The sequence below is a fragment of the Dipodomys spectabilis genome, unplaced genomic scaffold, assembly GCF_019054845.1.
Source record: "Dipodomys spectabilis isolate Male_0828 unplaced genomic scaffold, ASM1905484v1 ptg000566l, whole genome shotgun sequence".
Lineage (NCBI taxonomy): Eukaryota > Metazoa > Chordata > Mammalia > Rodentia > Heteromyidae > Dipodomys > Dipodomys spectabilis.
Genome location: NW_024871243.1, coordinates 450,618 through 472,105, shown reverse-complemented (window position 1 = coordinate 472,105; position 21,488 = coordinate 450,618). Strand labels below are relative to the sequence as shown.

Sequence of the window (21,488 nt, the reverse complement as noted above, 5' to 3'; positions counted from 1 at the left end):
GCTCAGATTCAAAACTCACAACTTTTAAATGGAGCCATAATTTCAAGTTTTAGTTGAGAAATATGTACAGTGCAGGTAAATATTGTTTAGCACTTTTAACTGGGTTCAGACATACAAAAATCTTATTAAATATAACTACTAAAATACAATATTCAGGCATTAGAATCTTGCTCCTCCATGTGATCATGTGATCATTTTTTCCATGTGATCATGTTCATCATCAAGGAAGTTTATCCTCAAGGATAATTAATTGTGTTGCTATTTTGTCCTTTCTGAGTGGGCTGTGAAAACTCAAGCATGATAATGATCCATTTGGCATGAAAGAGGCATCACAAGTCCAAAATCAATTCACACATGTTGAACCCAACCACAATGCTGTAGACATGCTGACTTTACAGTGCAGTCAGGCTTCTCGTTTCCTTTACTTTAATCATTATCTGATGTATAGAAAAATTCCAACCCTTTCATATGCACACAATTTAAAACCCAGACTGTAAGAAGAGTGGAAAGAATGCTTCCTTTTTACTCTCTTGGCATTCATGTTCATATTTGTTACAGTAATGAGTTCAATATGCAGGACAACTTGAGATAAAACAGTTCTATCAGCTATACTAGCTCTATGTCCCATGTGCAAAAGAAACTATAAAGCAATAATGCCATTCACATGGACTCATTCAAAATATTAAAATTCTTTTTGTTATTGACATATTTTATAAAGTTATTAGTAAATGAAACTTGATAACTCTCCAGAACATTCAAATAGTTATAGTTTTCTGAAACTTTTTTCTAAATTTTTATTAATATTCTATAATTAGAAACCAAAGAGATGTATTATTAAAGCAGATTTTTTATTTCTATTTTACAAATTAAAAATCTGAGATGTAAAAATGACTAAGCTGTGTGGTTTATCCATAGCCAGACAGTTTGTGAACAGAAATTATCAGGATTCATGTCCAAGTCTGTATTTTTTTTCTCTCCACCATACCAAACAAAATTATAGAAATAAGAATTCTGTCACTGTCAAACAGAGAAAACCTTGAAAGGACTGTTAGAAATATAGCAGGCAGTTTCCGGAAGATGTGGTGGCCGGCCCTCGCTGGGCGTCTCCCGGCTTTCTCCTCATCCTGGGGTTCGGGGTGTCGCCGCTGCAATCATGATCTCCTTGACGAACACCCAGAAAATTGGTATGGGCCTCACCAGGTTTGGAGTTTTCTTCCTGTTCTTTAGGATGATTCTCTTCTTTGACAAAGCCCTATTGGCCATTGGAAATATTTTATTTGTAGCTGGCTTGGCTTTTGTCATTGGTTTAGAAAGAACATTCAGATTCTTCTTCCAGAAACATAAAATGAAAGCCACGGGCTTTTTCCTGGGCGGTGTGTTTGTGGTCCTTGTCGGATGGCCTTTTATAGGAATGATCTTCGAAATCTATGGATTCTTTCTTTTATTCAGGGTTTCTTTCCAGTGGTGATTGGCTTTATTAGAAGAGTACCAGTTCTTGGGTCTCTCTTAAATCTGCCTGGAATTAGATCATTTGTAGATAAAATGGGAGAAAGCAACAATATGGTGTAAACACACCCAAGAAGACTCGTTTAAAATATTGTTATTTATAAAAACAAACAAACAAACAATAAAAACACAACAGTCCTTTGAAGAATCTTCAGCACAAAGTTGATGACAGGAAATAGCTTGTTACGTGCTTTCTGGAAGTTTAGAAACTACCAAGCACCAAGGAGAAGCCACCTTTTAATCAAGTTATCTTAAGAACTTCAGCTGGGGCAGGGCAGAGTGAAGTCTGTTACGACTTTCTAGAAATTTCCACAAGCTGTGAAACACAACCATCCATCAAAAATTGATGGCTCCTGTTACTTTTGATGTTCTTTTCGTATTATTATTTGGGTTTTGCTGTTGTTGTTTTTAAGATTCAAGAGCATCATTTGTTGTTGTTTTGGTCTTTCTTCTTTTCATGTCCGATGTGTTGGCAAAAAAAAAAAAATGTTTCTCTGTGCACTGAGTCTCTTAACCAAGGGATGGAATTGGGTGACATCATTTTCAAGGATAACCCCACTTTTGCTATCAAAATCTCTTTTTCTTTTTTCCTCTGGAAACCAGGTTAAAATAAAAACTTGTGGTTTTGTATATTAATGTTCTCAAACCAGCAAAAAAACCCACAAATCCAATCTTTGCTGGAACATCTTAGAGTCATTGGTTAGTAGGTTTTTATGGGGGGGATTTTGTTCCTAAATTAGAGCTATCTCAGTTATAACCATATTATTTGTATGTATCATAATCCCACCAAAGCCAGAAGCATTCTAGAACATGCTATTGTCTGTCACACCCTTGTTCGACTGAATCATTTCTTTGTCGAGAAGCTAAGTGATGTGGAAAGCAAATGGTTTTTCCATGTCTTGCTGTCATTTCTTGTCTTTTGTTTTTTTCTTTAATCTGTTGCTTCCAAAATCCGATAATAGCCCAGCAATCGTAATTCAATCAACTGACTAAATTAATTGCTGCTCTTATCAAATTAAATGCCTAAATTAAAATAACGTGGATGGTTAAAATTGGTACCATGTTCTAGAACTTAACAACTGTTTTCAGAGGTCTGTCTGTGTAATCTTGAGTTTTCCCTCATGATCAGCATTTTCCTGTACAAATCAGCTCACTCTCCACCTACAAGTTAGTGAAGAAAATACCAGAATTCTCACATTGAAGTTAAAGTGGCTATGGTTTCTTCAAAACATCATACTCAGAAAAATAAAAAACTTAGTGTTTCGTTTAATTTCTTTCTCCATCATTGATGGACGATAGTAAGGATTTGCTTAATTGGACAGTGGTAGATGTAGTGGCAGATTTCAGAGTACATTTTAACAGCCACATTTTAATTAATTGCTTTACCGCTAACGATGGTGGTATTTATTTTTTATTTAACCCTCGCAAAGCATTGACTGCAGGAGAAAAATAACATCCCAATGGAAGGCTGTGATATTTATTTGCCAACAGGTCTGCACAACGTTAGCCTAGCATTTGTTACTGGTAGTTCCATTGGATGCACAGCATTTCTGCACATTATCCGTGAAGCATTGGTTTGCATTGAAAAGGTTCATTCTCGTGGATTTTCCTGGTGTGGTTGGTTCTTGTAATTTGATTTTATGATGGAATTGGTGAGAAAAAAAATGATGGAATAAATGGAGACTCCTACCTCAATTGTTCATGGAATACTGACAGATGGAAGGCTGTGTCTGATGTTCTTCAAAAGGTCATTGCATTACTTGGAGAGTGTCAACTCAATCGCGTTTGAGCACTGATTTCGACAGATGTGTATGGGCCGTGTTTCCAGAACAACATCTGTTCGCATGGAAAAGCCATAGCATCGGGCTCCACTACACTGTACAAGCCTCCTCTCCCACCGTCTTACTGCAGAAAAACATGGCTGGACTTAAAAAGATCTGATCTTTTCTAGTCCTTATGAAGACCCACAAAGGGGCAAGTGTATGGCGAATTCCATGTGAGTTGGGCCTCGAAGCTGTCCCCGTTTACTTTTGCTGTTGTTGTTGAGAGACCAGGATTCGAACTCAGTACCTGACGTTTTTTGCTCCATTGGCTGGCGCTCTAACCAAGTGAGCCACGCCCTCCCTCTCCATCTGTTTCTTAACTCAGAATCTTAGTGAGACTCTTTTATTTTTTAAAAACCCATTTCCCCTTCCTGTCAGGATTGTCCCTTCCCAAATCGACCCCGTTTGAGTTTGTGGCAAAAACAAACATATGTTTGGATTCTTTCAAGACCGAAGAAAAGATCTAATGCTACTTTAGCCTTAAGAGTTTCTGTTTCTTTTTTTTTTTTTGCCCTTATCAATTGTTATTCCTGAAATACTGCTGTTTTACAAAAAAAAAAAAGTCTCACAGTCAGATGATAAATAATAACAATTGAATATTGTAAATACATTTTGTATTACCTCTCAATAAAAGGGTACTTTTCTATGAAAAAAAAGGAATATAGCAGGCATTTGATAGTCTAACTGATAGAAGAACCAAGCCATGTTACTGTTCTCACTAACCAGGGTGACCTATGCATTATGGAATAACTGATTTTGCAACTGCCATGAAGATTTCAAAATACTCAGCACAGAACTTTTATAATTATCACATAGACAAGTAAAAATAACCATTTGATACATAAAACTGAGATGAGTAAAAGGTCTTTCTTAGCCATCTGTCTCAGGTAATACCTCAGTGTCCTGGTACAAAGCCTGGGAAAGTTACTGCAGTTCACCTTCACATTGGGCTGCTCGTGACTTTTCATTCTCCCAAAAGTGCAGCACATTTTGTAGCTCTAATTTTAAAGTGGTTATTAAAGCTTCTCGGTCTCCACATTTAGTACGCAAATGACTTAGCTCTTTATGGACATCAGTCAGTTTATCTTGAAGTTCCTGTCAAAGACACCAAATAGAGAGACACTCCAATATCTTTATTCTTAAAATACTACTGGACCAAAATGCCAAAAATATATAATGAAAAATTTCAAAGCATGAATGCAAAAGAATCAAGTACTTGCATATAATGCTAAACATTAAGGTACTTTACTGAATGTTCTAAATATACTGTTTTTCTCAAAAATGAGAAAATCTGCTCAAAATTGTACATAAAGCATTAGTAAGATGTCCTATTCCAAAAAAGCTCACTAAAAGGAGTTTATCTTTCAGTTCATTATAAAGATGTAACTTGGTGGTTAGAAACTTTCAATAACATTTTTAAAGTCAATCTCTTTATATTTAACATAAGAACACTTATCTTCTGATGGTACTTCAAATAGTAACAGAAATCTCAAATACGTGGCATAAAACTCTGCTGAACAATTTTGTTCCTTAAACTTAACAAGTTCTATTCAAGTATATTTATGACAAACTCAATATGCACCAATAAAATGCAAATATAACAATACTGAACAAAATAGGAAAAATTCCAAAGATGTAATATATAAAATCATACAGAAAAATTTTCCTGGATATTAACTAGCTGTGGTATCAACCGATTAGTAGGCATAATGTACTGAAAACAATGGCTCTTCTCTAAACTAATAAAAACTGACTCCAAATACAGATATGTTCATGTAAAATATGTTTAATATATATCTAAAAAAGAACATTAGATCTCAAAGCATTTTTGCATCTTTGAAATTATAATTTTGTTAGAGAATACATTTTTCCTGTAGCCAAAGCTTCTTTTTTTAAACTGTATTTTTTCTGTTTGTCTTTTCTTTACTGGAGATCAAACCTAGGATGTTGCACTTGCTAAGCACGTGCTTTGCTACTGAGCTACATCCCAGCCTAAAACTCTTTTAATGAGAATAAAATTGTTACTTTAATTAGCAACACAAAAGTGTATCCAAATATACTTCTATTTTTAAAAACTATTAAGATATATCTTCAAGTACCTATAAAGTAGTTCCTCAATAACTATATTTACTTCTTAATACAGAAGTTATTTTAAATTGTAATACCTTCATATTTTTAGTGTGAGACTCAATCTTCTGTTTCGTAGAATCAAGTACATTAGATGTCTTTTCCTGAGCAGCATTTATATGGTTAAGCTACACAAAGAAAAGTAACTTTTTATATATTTCAAGTATAGGCAACTCAACAAATAATTGCATAATGCTTTTTACCACCTATATACAAATATTTCAGTAGCAGTTAAAAATACTACCAACAATACTTCTTTTGATTAAATCTGTGTAGAATCTGTCAAAAGCTCACATGGCTAAAAAGAAAAGAAAGCATTCAACCTTAAAATGTCAGCTATGTTATTATTGTATTTTTACTAGATATTTGAAAAGATTTTATTCTTAACTATAAACAAATGTAAATTTATTCTTAAAATCCTACTGACTAAAATGCCAAAAGCAGTGGCATCTAAAGGAAAGAAAAAATGAACAGAGCAGAAGATTGTTTTTCTATACATCATGAGGGTATTCACTGGTATCTCACTCCATATGACAACTTTGGGGTCAGTCACATGCAGTCCTGCTGGGAAAGCTTGTGGCAGGTCATCAGTTGGTCCTGCACCACTTGTGATTTATTTTCTTTGACAGTTCATTCTTCTTTCTGTCAGACTGCTCTTTTTGCTTTCTTTGCAGCCACCCCTTGGTCTCCTCACTGTTGTCTCTGGCACTAGTTCAAAACAAAGCACATTACTAAGCCAAAACCTGCTGAGTCGACTTTTCAACTGTGCTGAAGATCATGTGACATTCATCCTCCCAAATAACAATTCACTGTGTGTAATATGTTCCTAGTTACCATGCAGCTTCGAGGCCTAGGCCTCAGAAGAGTTTCATAACTACTAACAATACAGGTTATCTTGTCTCACTGGGAAAGACTTAGCAATATTTTTCTTCATAGAAATTTAATTATTTCAATGGTCACTTTCTTCTTTGCTTTTTGAACACTTAAAGCTTATTTTGAAGAAGACTCACTTTTCCTTCCATGTTCAGCTTAGCTAACTAAAATAAGCCTTAACCAATATAATGATTTTATGGCCTTCAATTTATAAAAAAGAAAGATAAACACTAAAACTGCTGTTTCTAATCTTTAGCTAAACACTTTTGTTTTGCCTACTAATTGTATTTAATGTAATTACTTCATATGCTAATTTGACAAAATATAACTAGACAAACTCTTTAATTTTTTTATTTATTTATTTTATTTTTTATTTTATTTTATTTTTTAATTTAATTTTATTTTATTTGTGAACATACTGTACAGAGGAGTTACAGTTACATGGGCAGGATAATGCATACATTTCTTACCAAGCATTGCAGCCTCCTCCTTTGTTTACCCTTCACATCCCTTCCCAGCCTCCTCCCTCACCCCCTAATCCCAATCCTTCTCCTTCCCCCCCCCCCAGCACCAACGTTGTAAAGCTCGTTTTGGACATGACAACTTGTACTTCTCATTGTTACAACAGGTCCACCTGTATCCTTAAACAACTGGTTTTTCCCCATCTCCTCCACAAGTTATACTGACATCAAATATAGTGAAAGCAGGGGTTATACTGTGGGGGAGGGACATATGAAGAAATGTTCAACATCCCTAGCCATAAAAGAAATGCAAATCAAAACAACATTGAGATATCACCTCACTCCAGTTAGAACGGCAAAAATCAAGGACTCTAACAACAACAGATGCTGGAGGGGATGTGGACAGAAAGGAACCTTACTTCATTGTTGGTGGGAATGTAAACTTGTTCAACCACTTTGGAAAGCAGTATGGAGGTTCCTCAAAAGACTTCACATAGAGCTCCCCTATGACCCAGCAATCCCACTTTTGGGCATTTACCCTAATGTTTACAAACAAGACCACACTAAAGCTACCAGCAAAACTCTTTAATTTTTAAAGCATGAATTATAAAACATTTTAATACCCAAGAAAACTATCAACTCACACATTAAACAACACAAATGAGATGATAAGTATAAGCATGAGCTTTCTCAATCAGCAAACTAAAAAGCTTCTTGACTACATCAAACACATATTTGTTTTTTAAAAGTTCCAAGAACACTTTACTCCCCTTAGAGAATGAAAACTAAATTATCTTTTTTTAATTAAGACTTTGGTTTGTACAATTCTTAAACTAAAAGACAGACTAAACCTAAATTTCCAATAGCTATTTCACATCATAAAGTATATTAACATTTAAATACAGCATATATTTAGTGACTTACACCACCTTTTATTAAAATAAAACATAAAACATGAAGATCAAGAAGTATCAGAGTCACTTTAACTTTAAAAATAATAGTATGCCTGTAGAGTTACAAAAACGTGAGACACTACTATGAGACACTACTGTAAGGCCATACTTAAAGAAAGAACAGTGACAGACAATTTCTTATTTTTTGTATCTGTGAAGTTGTCAATTCAACATTCACAATCTTTTTGATCTTTGAAACAAGCAAAGGATGCATACTGGTACCGCCCGAAGGCTGAATGTGTGGAGCCAAAACAGTGCAAGTGTTACCTCATTAGATGCATCTTCCAGCTTCTAGTAATCTGTCAAGGTATGCCTCAAAGTCTCAAGGACAACTGAGAAGCTTGGAGGTTTATCTTTGTCCTTGTGAATGCCTAGAGAAAAATATAGGATGAAAACATATATCCTTAAGATGAAAACTTATATCCTTAAAGTCATATTGGCACAAAAACTTAGGAAACAGCAATAGAGATATTACAATGAGATTGAGTTGAGAAGACATTATGAAATATTGAACAGAATTTTATTCTCAGAAATATACCTGCTATGTACCAAGTACTAAATAAGTAGAAAAATTAAAGTTCATAGTATATAAAGTTCAAATTTATTGCTACTTACTACCTTATCAAGATTCATCTCTTTTTATTCCATATCTCCTAAGTAACAGCAGCTTTCATACATTCCTGTTATCCAATACTTATAAGAATAGTCTATACTAACACTGTTTGTATTATATATACTTACTCTGGTCCTTGTGTTTCTGATCAATCAGGCCTTTTATAATATTATTACATAATAATTTCTTTTTCTTTTTTTTAATTTTAAAGATACTGTACAGAAGGGTTACAGTTACATGAATGAGGTAATGAGTACATTTCCTATCCAACATTGTTACCCCTTTGTTTTTTCCCTATTATCCATATCTCACCTCTCCAACTCCTCTCTCGCACCCCCCCCCCCACCAGTGTAAAGTTCCTTTTCAACATAATGTCTTGTACGTTTCATTGTTATAATGGATCAACCTGTATCCTTGTTTCGGCATTTTGTTATTTCCCTTCCCCTCCCCAAATTAGAAAAATGTGTATAAAAGATGCAGGGCACCAGAATCAAATACAGTGACAACAGAGGACATACCATGGGGGAAGAACACACAAAAGAAAAAAAAATATATCACATAGTACACTAAAAACAACAGGGACAAAGGAAAAAACCTCTTGTGTCCCTATCCTGGGGTTCATTTCGCGTAGCACCATCTTATATGGTCATATTACATAATAATTTCTTAATCCTCAAGTATGTAATTTTCTATTTTCTTAATAAATATTTTAATATTTAAAGTTCTCAAGTTACAATGTAAAATAATAAATCTGCTATTATGAACATAAATCATGTTTCACCTAAAACCCTGAGGGTGATATTTGTTGTAAAAATAAGGAGTATTTGCATATTATGCCCTCAAACTACTTTATTATTTTAGTTTATTAAACTTAGTTGGGTTGTAAATTCAATTTGTTCAGATAGTCAAGGCCATATGGTCAAATAAAATTCAAAATATTATTCAAAAATAACCAAAAACTGAGTTTTTATACAAAATGAAAAATAGTTATTTTATTTTATTGCTCGTGTTAAAAGTATCAAATTTAGTTGTAAAATTTATGAAAATATTTTGTTTCCTTCTATTGTTTCTATTTTATAATCTAAATATTTTAATATACAAGAAACATTTTTAACAAAGATATTTTAAATATTTTGTAATTTATTCTTTCAACTATTCTACTGTTTTACTGTTTTCCTACTATTTACTAATTTTAAGACATCAAACATGTAGATGAGCATCAGTGCACTCTATCCAAGTACAGTTTACAATCATATATATATTATATATATATATATATATATATATATATATATGTCAGTCGCCAGTCACCAGTAGCTCATAACTGTAACTCTAGCTACTCAGGAGGCTGGGATCTGAGTATGGTAGTTCAAAGTCATTGCATTAGTATAGAATTTCATATATACAAGATGAAAGAGTTATGGAGCTATAGGTCACAATAATGTGAATACACTTAATACTACTGAATTGTAGACTTAAAATGGTTAAATCAATTAATCTTATAGTCTATGTTTTTGCATCATAATAAAAATCATTAATAAATAATTTCAACTCTACATAAGGAGTGTATTTAATGGTAAAAATTCTTTGGCATAAAAGTTTAAAGTACCTCACCAAGGATAGACCCATATCCAACCAAAAATCTTTGCCCAGAGTGAATAAATAAAGTATATGCAATGAAATAAGCAAGTTATTAAACATAATGTATGACCATGTGGTCAAGAGGAAAAGGACTAAATAGATATAAGAATTTCTCCTGTAGTATATATATATATATATCCAAATATTCTTTAATTTTGTTTTAGTCTTTATTGAATATTAAGATGTCTTGATAATAGTTAACAGCTGGTTGTGATATCATACCTATAATCCTAGCACTGAGAAGTACAAGGCAGGAGTATCATAAATTCAAGATCAACATGGGATACATAGTAAGATCATGTCTAAAAAAAATTTTTAATGACAATGTAACTCAGTTTTTAAGTTATAAGAAATGCAAAGGGAAGCATGACTCAGTTAAAAGAAAAATGAACATCAACAAATGGATAGAGGGCTATCCACTGATGCTCTTTGAAAAGAGGTTTTATGTCTTCAATTGAATAAGGAATAGATGCTTCATGTTAATCAGAAACATAATTTTCCTATTATTTATTTGGAAATGAAATGGTTTTAAAAGGTATAGATGAAAAATTGATAAAGAGACTGCAATGGTGATACTACACAAATTTTGCTAAACTAGAATGTTTCACAGTATATACTCTTCTAATATGTTCCAAGTCACAGCTGGCCAAAATAAAAATTAGAATAAAAATAAAAAAAGAAACAAAATATCCAGGCACCGGTGGCTCATGCCTGTAATCCTAGCTATTCAGGAGGCTGAGATCTGAGGATCATGGTTCAATACCAGCCCAGGCAGGAAAGTCTGTGAAACTCTTATCTCCAATAAACCACTAGAAAACCAAAGGGCCTTGTAGCTCAAGCAGTAGAGCATTCGCCTTGAGCTGAAGAGCTGAGGGATAGTGCCCAAGCCCAGAGTTCAAGCCCCACGACCAAAAAAAAAAAAAAAAAAAAGAAACAAGCAAACAACTATAATTTTCTAAAAATTATGATTATAGGAAATGGAAGATAAATATAGACGTTCTGATAGCTTCTAGCTAATATATTCACTATATCCATAGTTCAGGCCAGTTCCATCTGTCTTAATTATTTCCACTCTTCATCCAGTTTTCCTTCCAATTACTTCATTCATGAAGAGTGGCCACAAGTCTAGTGTTGAAGGCCAAGAAGGAAGTCTTTTATAGATTCTTTAGCAACTCTCTTTCACAGCAGGAATAGACTACTAACTTTATTTTAAATCTAACTTACCCACCCATGCCATGGTTAATCATATTTCTCTAAACCTCCAACTTTCTTCTCTAGATCTTACTTCCTTAGCTCCTTTCACAATTGCAATACAAAAAATTTCTTAACTATTATTATTAATTTAATTCTCATCTCTTTTAAAGAAAAACTTGAGATTTTTTTTTTCTTAGTGAAAGACTTTTGTTCTTTTAGGTAACATTTTTTATGGAGTTTTTTCTTTGTTTTTTGGCTGTCCTGGAGTTTGAACTCAGGGCCTGGGTGTCATCCCTGAGCCTCTTTGTGTTCAAGCTAGTGTTTTACCATTTGAGCCACAGCACTACTTCCAGCTTTTTCTGAGTGGTTTATTAGATATAAAGAGCCTTAGGTACTTTTCTGCCCAGGCTTGCTTCAAACCACATCCTAGGATCTCAGCTTTGTGAGTAGCTAGGATTACAGGTATAAGTCACTGGTGCCCAGCTAACATTGTGTTTTTCCTTTACACTTATAATAATTTTTTACTCTTTTCCTTTACATAACTGTATTCTCCTTCTATATTCTGCCATTCAAATCACAAATCTGATTTCAGTGTCCTTGCCATATATAGTCTCTCACAAATTTTAAGCCTATTATCCTATATTCAGTTTACTTGTAATCTTTCTTAGCTTATTTTTTTATGAGTTTAACCCCCTATTAGTAAAATGTGTATTTTCTTTTTTTGTTATTATCTTTAAGTGGTTGTACAAAGGAGTTGTCATTTAACAAAGCAATTATGAATGTAATGTTTCTTGATCAATGTCTTGATCAATGTCTTGTGCAATCCCTTTCAACATTCATACTTACCCCTTCCAACCATCGCTTTCCTTACTTTTCTTAATTTTGTAGGAAATACAAAATAGGCTGTATTATCCCTCCCCTTCTCCTCTTCATTTGTCTATAGCTTTCCCCTTGGCCCCATCCCACCACTGCAATATAATTCCTGGCTAGATCCAAAAGATCACAAACCAGAATACAGGAAAGCCCCCAGCACAAACATGTTCATTACAGCATTATTCATCATAGTCAAGGTATGAAATCAGCTCAACTGCCCTTCAATGAACAAATGGATCGAGAAAATGTGGTATTATATACACAGTGGACTTTTACTCATCCATTAAAAACAATGATATTATAACATTGTAAAGAAATGGAAAGGCTTGGAAAAATTATGTAAGTAAGTCAGGCCTAGAGAGAGAAAAGTTGCATGTTTTCCCACATATGTGAAAGTTAAAGTTAATCTATAAACCTATAGGTAAACAATGTTGGGTTGTATGCAAGTATCTACAAATTTATTAACTGAAATATGATAGATTCAAGGGAGAACTCAAACTCAAATAGTATAATTCCTTAGAAAGGCATAGTCAAAGCCCTACAAAAGCTGTATTTTTTTTGCCAGTCACAGGGCTTGAACTCTGGGCCAGAGCCCTGTTACTGAGCTATTCAGCTCAAGGCACTACTACTTGAGCCACAGTGCCACTTCTGGTTTACTAGTGGTTAATTGGAAATAAGAGTTTCACAGACTTTCCTGCCCTGGCTGGCTTTGAACCCCGATCCTCAGATCTCAGCCTCCTTAATAGCTAGGATGAAACTAAGTCCCAAGGAGGTATGTAATTCAGTAGGAAAATAGATGGGACACTCAAAACTATTCATTGGGCCAGGCGCCAGTGGCTCATGCCTATAATCCTAGCTACTCAGGAGGCTGAGGTCTTAGGATCACGGTTCAAAGTCAGCCCAGGCAGAAAAGTCCGTGACACTCTTATCTCCAATAAAAACCACCAGAAAAATCAGAAGTGGCGTTGTGGTCCAAGTGGTAGAGCGCTAGCCTTGAGCTGAAGGGCTGAGGGACAGCACCCAAGCCCAGAGTTCAAGTCCTACAACCGACAAAAAAAAATTCATTGAAAGAGAATTTAATGAAAAGACTAAGACAGAAATGTGGACATGCTAATAGAACCAATTAATATATTATGAGGGACCAATGAAAAACAAGAGTAGAAAAAACAATGTATATGTAAGCCTGAGAGCCACAGGAAGTGTATACTGTCACCATATTCTAACAAGAGTCACATTGATAAAATAGGGGTTTTTTTGATAAGAGCAATAGCTACTGAAAAAAAAAAAAGAATTCCTTCCAGAATGCACTGAAGCAGAGGTGCTAGGACAGACAGACAAATATCCTGATTATTTATTCTCCCACACTCTAAATCTCCTGATGGTGCTACTATTGTCCTAATTCAACCAGAAGCTAGAGGGCAAAGGGGCCCAGGTGCAGAGAAGTAAGCAGAGAAGTAAGTTTTGAAAGGAACAAAGAAAATCAGGCATAAGACAATGAATCCAGAGGATAAATGAATGAACAGCAGGTACAATATATTGGAAACAAAGAGACCTCTACAACAATCCTCAAAATCATTAACCCTGTAAACCAGTCCTTAGTAAACTGAGAAGTTGAAAGGCATGGTTACTACAAGATAAAATAGATTAAAAGAAAAACTTAAGTAAAACACAATTCCTTTTCTATAGGTTTTCTAATAATTTATGTAGCTATCAACAATCTCATTTCAAAATTCCGGGAGACATGACCTCTTTAGTGTTATCTTTATATTCAATTCTAAAAAAATATTCAGCATAACAGTGAAGTACAAGATTTGCTATAGTAACATTTAAACTTTATAAAGATTCTAAACCCTATTAGACACTGATGCATTTCAATTTTTTTTAAAAAAAGAATATCATTGCAAAAGATTAAAAAAAAACACTAGTTTTTAACTTTTATTTACTCATTTGCTTGCACTTGGGACTAAAATTAGAGCTTCATGAAAGCTGGGAAAGTGCTCTATCTCGTGAGCCATTCCTCCAGCCCTTTTAGTGTGTGTTTGTTTTGTTTAATATTTTGTTTAATAGAGTCTCCATAACTTTTCCTGAACTAGCCTCAAAGTCACTGTCCTCTTGCCTTGGCTTCTTCGGTAGATGTAATTATAAGCATGCACCACAATATCTGGCTACCTCCAAAGCCTTACCAAATATAATTGAAAACTGGATACTTTGTTTTTAATGTTAATTTGATATGCTTTGATTTTCCCACCATAACAAACCATGAAATGCTGATGCTTTGGGAAAATGTTAAAATAAAAGCGAAGAAAAATACTCATTAATTTATGAAAATTACTGCTGAAAACACTTGAAGAATAAAGTGCAGACTCAAAAAATAGCAAATTAAATTAGATTTCCAACTGTTCACCAACAGAAATTTATAGATGTAAAGGGTAAAATATAAGACTTGATTAGATCCTTTCTAAAACCTCATGTGCCAAATTACTGTTTGGCTCAATTTTAAAACGTAAGCAATCTCACTGTATACGTCTTTTGAATAAAAAATTGGATCTTAAAATAACTAATTAATTTAAGGGTAACAGTACAGCAAGAAAACTGAAGGCAAAAAAGTACAAATATTAAGTCAAAGCTAGTATAGCATACATATTGGCATAATCACACAAAATTAAAGTAGAACAGAATTCATTTGGCAACTAATGCTTTTGCTAGTTCCCAAAATATTTCTACCTAATAGAAGACTGTTACAGTTCTTGATTATACTATGTAGACTAAAACTCAAACCAAAATATTTTGTCTAAGCACGAGTTTATATGTGTGTATAAGTATGTATATATATATATATAGTTATAGTTATATAATCATATATATGACAGTAGAAAATGAATCCAAGATTCAGTTTAAAAAGCAATATTAGAGGATATGCAGTTACAATCTATGTCCTACATAACCTGTTGAATGTATAACCTTTAAGTTGCTGAAGGTTGGCTCAGAATTTGACTCAGTTTGATGGAAACATCTGTTCCCCTTGGATTCAGAACACAGCAAGTGAGCCCTTATCTGTCCAATCATATAGACCCCCAACATTTGTAAATCAAGTTCTGGGAGGACTACAGCAGGTCCACACTCCGTCACTCTTTCCCAGTCAGCTAGGCCAAATTACTTCTGTGAGAACTTCTCTTGTCATGTCATCAAATCAAAACATGTTGAGATGAGGGACTATAAGAAACATCTGCAGAATTCCCAAAATGTAGTGACTTTGGAACATTGACAGATGCATCTGTCATTTTATACCTTCAATTAACCTGATGTCCACTGGGCCGACACAGTAAAACTGTCCAAGATCAATTCCAATTCTTTCACATTATTTTCACATGTCTCTACTAGGAAGGCTTGGTGCTTCTTAGCCTTTTAATTAAGAAAAATCACATATAGTATGATCACATACTGAAAGTGCCATATCTCAGTGTGAACATATATAATACAAATAAGTATCAGTAAGATATTACTCCATTCAAATCTAATAAAATTTTGTCTTAATCATACCTTATTTGGCTTAATGTACAACTGATGTTTCATTAATAATTTACTGAGAATTTAGCACTTCACATTATTCTATACACAGCAAATCTTATCTTCACAGTAAGAAATTTTACAGATAAAAAATTGGACAGATGAATTAAAGGAATACTTTAAAAATTCATGCTTACACCCATATGGCAAACTGCCAGATGGTAGCTGAAAATGAATGCAGTTAGGACCAATTAGAAGCTACTTCACAAGTCAAGTGGTGGTAGTTTGGTCTATGATACTAGGAGTAATGGGAATTCTAGGTGTGCTGGGAAGATACTTAGAAAAGATAATGGCCAGCCCTTAGTGATACTTCATTTAGACTATATTAATTGGATTCCAGTGGATTGGATAATGATAGCTCAAGTGCTGAGCTAAAAGAAGAGAAAAGGCCAGGCACCCTCTGTGGCTCCCACCTGTAACCCTAGCTACTCAGGAGGAGGCTGAGATCTGAGGATCAAGTTTCAAAGCCAGCCTAGGGAAAGTCTCTGAGACTCTTATCTCTGATTAACCACCAGAAAATGGAAGTGGCGCTGTGGCTCAAGTGGTAGAGCACTTATCTTGAGCTGAGGAGTGCACAGACAGCACCCAAGCTCAGAGTTCAAGCCCCATGATGGACAAAGAGAAAGAGAGAGAGAGAGAGAGAGAGAGAGAGAGAGAGAGAGAGAGAGAGAGAGAGAGAGAAATCAAGATTAATCCAGGGTTTACAAACTAAAAGGACTAGATGGATGTCAGCAGTTGAACAAAAATAAGAGATACAGAAAAGGTCTTAGGTGGTATGTTTGCTTATTTTCATAAGCAAGGGATATGAATTATGAATTCTGTTTTGGTCAGATACATAAGACACTTCTAGTTCCAGTACAATTCCTATAACTATCAGGTCTTAAATGAGTGAACAAAGAACAAAGTAGAAAAATAGCAAAAGTAGCTAAACATACCAATGCAAAGCCCAGAGGGAGGCCTGATATAAATTTGGGAATCATCTACAAATATTGTCTGAAACTTGCCTTTAGAGTATTTGAAGGAAAGTAAAAGAGGCTAGTACAAATTCTGAAGAATTCCAGCATTTCACAGCAAACTATGAAGATCAAAAGAGGAAAAGGAAAACAGAAATGTATGATGTCATTTCAAGGAAAGAGTTGTCAGCTATGTCCAATGCCCCAGAAATGTCAGGCAAAATGATGTTTACTGGGCATGAAGTCATTAGTAACTCTGATAAAATTTCACAGTAATACAGTCAACAAAGAATGGAATAAGTAGGAAGAAAGGGTAAGACTCTTGTTTAATAATATGTTAACCTTTAAGTAGGTGTACAAAAGAGTTTCAAATGAACATGTCTCATTTTTTTCTAACCAAGTGAAAGTTGAGTAAGTGGAAATAAAACTTCAGACACCCTTTCTTGGTAAATGAAAACAGAGAAGTGTTTTGTTGTTTTAATGAGAAAAACATATACTTGTTTAAAAGCTAACTAGTAGGGAGGGAAGGGATGGTAGGGGGAAAACAATGGAAGGGGTAACAATGTTCAATAGGAAGTGTACTCATTACCTCACTCATGTAACTGTAACACTCTGTATAGTATCTTTACAATAAAAAAAAGAAAAAAAATAAAAGTTAACTAGGCCAAGTGCCTGTGGCTCACACTTGTAATCCTAGCTACTCAGGAGTCTGAGATCTGAGCATTGAGATTCAAATCCAGCCCAGGCAAGAAAGTCTGTGGGACTCTTTTTTCTAATTAGCCACCAGAAAATGGAAGTGGTGCTGTGGCTCAAGTGGTAGAGCACTCACCTTGAGCTGAAGAGCTCAAGGTCAGCACCAAAGCCCAGAGTTCAACCCCATGACCAACAAAAATAAAATGTAAAAATAAATAAATAATATGAAAATGCTTATTAGACAGACATACTCATGAAATAATGTTTATAAGTAGAGAAGAAATGGAACAATAGATATTGCAGAACAAAATTACATTATAAAGTACAACAATATTGCCAGGCATTGGTGGCTCATGCCTATAACCCTAGCTACTCAGGAGGCTAGGATATGAGGATCTCCTGGACAGGAAAGTCCATTTGACTCTTATCTCCAATTAATCATAGAAAAAACCGGAAGTGGTGCTATGGCTCAAAGTGGTAGAGCATTAGCCTTGAGCAAAAGGAGTCCAGGGACAGTGTCCAGGTCCACAATTCAAGCACTAGGACTGGCAAAATAAATACAGTAATCCCCATATATACTTGAAATGTTCCCAAGACACTCCCCAAATGGAGACCTAAAAGCATAGATAGTACTGAACCCAATTATACACACAAACACACACACAAACACATATAGTATGTGTGTACAACACACATACACTTTGAATAAAGTCTGACACATAAGACACAGCAAAAGATTAACAACAAAAACATAAATAAAAAACTATAACTATATTCTGTAAATATATATACATACAATGGGACATAATAAATTATATAGATCTCTAGATATTCACACACTGAAGCCAAAGAAGGATATGCATAGAAGCAGATCACAAAGGCTCAATAGCTTTGTGTGATCATATAAAATAATAACATTTTATGAAATGAACTCCAAGAAAAGTAAGTGAGATATTTTTTAGTTGCTGTTGCTGCTGTTTTTCTTTTCCTTTATCTTGTTTGTTAGTTTGCTTGTATTTGGGAGGGTAGAGGAGCCACAGAAAAGGAAGAACAAAGGGTAAATAAATACAACAGTGGTACTCCTAGACATTACATGGAAAATGAACTATGTACACCTTGTGGGTGGGGATGGGAAGGAAAACTGGGTGAGAGTAGAAGGGGAGACATGATTCAAAAAATGTTGTACTCATTACCTGACTCATGTAACTGTAACCCCTCTGTTTATCAGCTCTACCTAACAATAAAATATTTTTTAAATTCTATAACAAAAATTATGTCAATGTGGTCCTCTCTATCTCCAAATATGCCTTACTATACTACTGTTTTTGCTTTTAAAATGCACTTTAAGGCTTCTCTTCAATGTCAGAATATCTAGTATCACTATTTTTGTTCTGTGGAAAAAGAATAACATTGTGTCATTTTCAAGGAAATGGATGGATCTAACACAGATCATGTTAAGTGAGGTAAACCAAGGTCAGAGAGACAAATAGCACATTTTCTTCTCATATGTGAAAGCAAGATCTAAAATATAACTCTGGCTTATTATTAGTATAATAATGTCTAGCAAGCAAATGGACAAAATCTAGTACTCATCTACACAACCATAACATACTTTTCTCTACCAGTAATCCATCTTCTTGAATAAGAAGTAAGACATAGAGCATGTCAGCACCAGTGGTTCATGCCTTTAATCTTGACTACTAAAGGAGCTCAAATCTGGCTCAAATGGTAAAGTATTAGCAGAGCAAACAAGCCAAACAAAGCAATCAAAAAGACATAAGATCAAACTTCAGTGCCATTAAAAAAAAAAAAGGAAGGGGCTGGGAAAGTGGCTCAGTGGTAGAGAGTTTGCCTCGCAAGCATAAGGTCCTGCATTCAATTCCTCAGCACCACATAAACAAAAAAAGCCGAAAGTGGCACTGTGGCTCAAGTGGTAGAGCATTAGCCTTGAGCTGAAGAGCTGAGGGACAGTGCCTAGGCCCAGAGTTCAAGCCCCACAACCCACAAAAAAAAAAGACAGGATAAAGCTATGTGCTAAGGATGCAGAAAGTCCTAGATTTAATCTCTACTGGTTACTAAAAAAAAAATACAGTAGGACAGTCCATTAAATTTAAGGTAAAATATAATGAATACACACTAAAACATACTATACAGAGACTCTTAGATTTCTGAAACTCCATAATCAAATTATTCAAACTACAACTGATCCACAGAGCAAAGAATGTTATCAAACACATTGAATCACTTACAAAATAACTTGATATGAATAGAGACTACATACAATTTTAGACCATTTGAAAATGCTGAAGACTTTTAATTTAACCCCTCAATACCTTTCTATCTAGGCAGCAATGGTTTGGCCATTATTTCTTAGAGTCCAGAGTCTCTACATTTTTGAGAAGGCAAAGTAATAATCATTTTCCTCAATAACTGAAATCACTAAGATTTATTGGGCATAACTAAAAGGGAAATGGCCAACTATCTGAAGACTATAGACAGAAAGAAAACAAGAAGCATGCACTCTCTGTTAGGATCCCTGCAAACTGCAGAGTAGTGTGTTCTGAATCAACCAAATACTTGCTGAGTTAGGAACAAAATCTGCAAATATAAAATGAATTATAACGACACCATTAAAAACTTTTAAATGGGCCAGGCACTGGTGGCTCACACCTGTAATCCTAGCTACTCAGGAGGCTTAGATCTGAGGGTCATGATTCAAAGCCAGTATGAGCAGGAAAGGCCAGGAAACTCTTATCCCCAATTAACCATCAGAGAACCAGAAGGGGTGCTGTGGCTCAAGTGGTAGAGCGCTTGCCTTAAGCTGACAGAGCTGAGGGACAGCACCCAGGTCCAGGGTTCAAGCCCCATGACCAACAAAAAAAAAAAAACTTTTAAAAGGGACCTATGCTTCTTTGTGCCTGGCTTTCTTCACTTAGTATAATTTTTTCAAAGTCTTTCCATTTTCAAACAAATGGGGCGGTGTCATTCTTTCTGATGGAGGCATAGAATTTCATTGTATATATATATATATATATATATATATATATATATATATATATATATATATATATATATATATATTGATCCATTCATCTACTGAGGGGCATCTGAGTTGGTTCCATATCTTAGCTATGAAAACTTCAGGAAGTGGGATAGGTTGGGGCGGTGGGGAGAGAAGGGATGATAGGGGAAAAACAAAGGAAGGGGTAACAATGCTCAAGAGGAAATGTACTCATTACCTTATTCATGTAACTGTAACCCCTCTGCACAGTATCTTTATAAAAAAAATTTAAAGAAAAAACTTATAAATAGGAAAGAAAGGAGAAAGATTGGTTAATAAAGAACAATAGAAAGTAAATTTGATCAGAGTACTATAGGATGGATGGATAGACAGATAGACAGACAGACAGACAGACAGACAGACAGAATACAATGAAATACCTTTGTACAATTCATTTATGTTAATAAGAAACCAGAAAATAAAATAAATTAAGTTAATCTTAGTGCATTCATAATCTCTTGGAAGAGATTATATACATCTGATTTTGGTATTTTGATAAAAATGTTTAGTTGAATATAAAGAAACACAGCAGGAGAAGGATATTATAACATTAAGTAGACTAATTGAGTAAGGAAAGTGGACCTTTGGAAAGCTTTACAGATTGCAAAATCTCAGAGCTGGACATTATAGGATGTATAGAAGTTTCTTAATAGAAAACAAAAAAGGAACATTTAAGTAAACATAAGTTAAATTTTCATAGGCCAAACATATGTAAGATTTAAAAATATGTGTTTTAAAAGCCCAGAGTAATCTGATATGACTCAGTTGAGACAACTAAAAGTAAAAAGTAAAAGAAGCATTTAACATGCAAAAGGAAAGGGGAAAGGAGCTTAGATGTTATGATAGGAAGCTAGACTTCACTCTGAAAATACAGGAGACATTGATATTTTTTGAATAAAGAGCAGTTGACAAGAACAGATCAATATTTTATAAATTAAAATATGATCATGTGAAAGCTAGATTATTAGAGAATTGAGACAGAATGATCAGATACAAAATAGCTAAAAAAGGAAACTTCCAAAATTATCAGATCTATAGATTATAAACCCTGATTCCCTTCCACTTAGGTAATATTATTTTATGTACTTTAAAAAAGAAAAGAGTATGTATTTTAAATACTCTATAAGGGAGGACATGTACTAATTAATTC

The 21,488-nt window shown here is 34.4% G+C and overlaps 2 pseudogenes; one reads left to right on the top strand and one right to left on the bottom strand.

Moving 5' to 3' along the window:
* Window positions 1-21,488, bottom strand: part of LOC122100139 — a 76,185-nt pseudogene that overhangs the window by 24,615 nt on the left and 30,082 nt on the right.
* On the top strand, window positions 1,154-1,612 carry LOC122100143 (annotated as a pseudogene).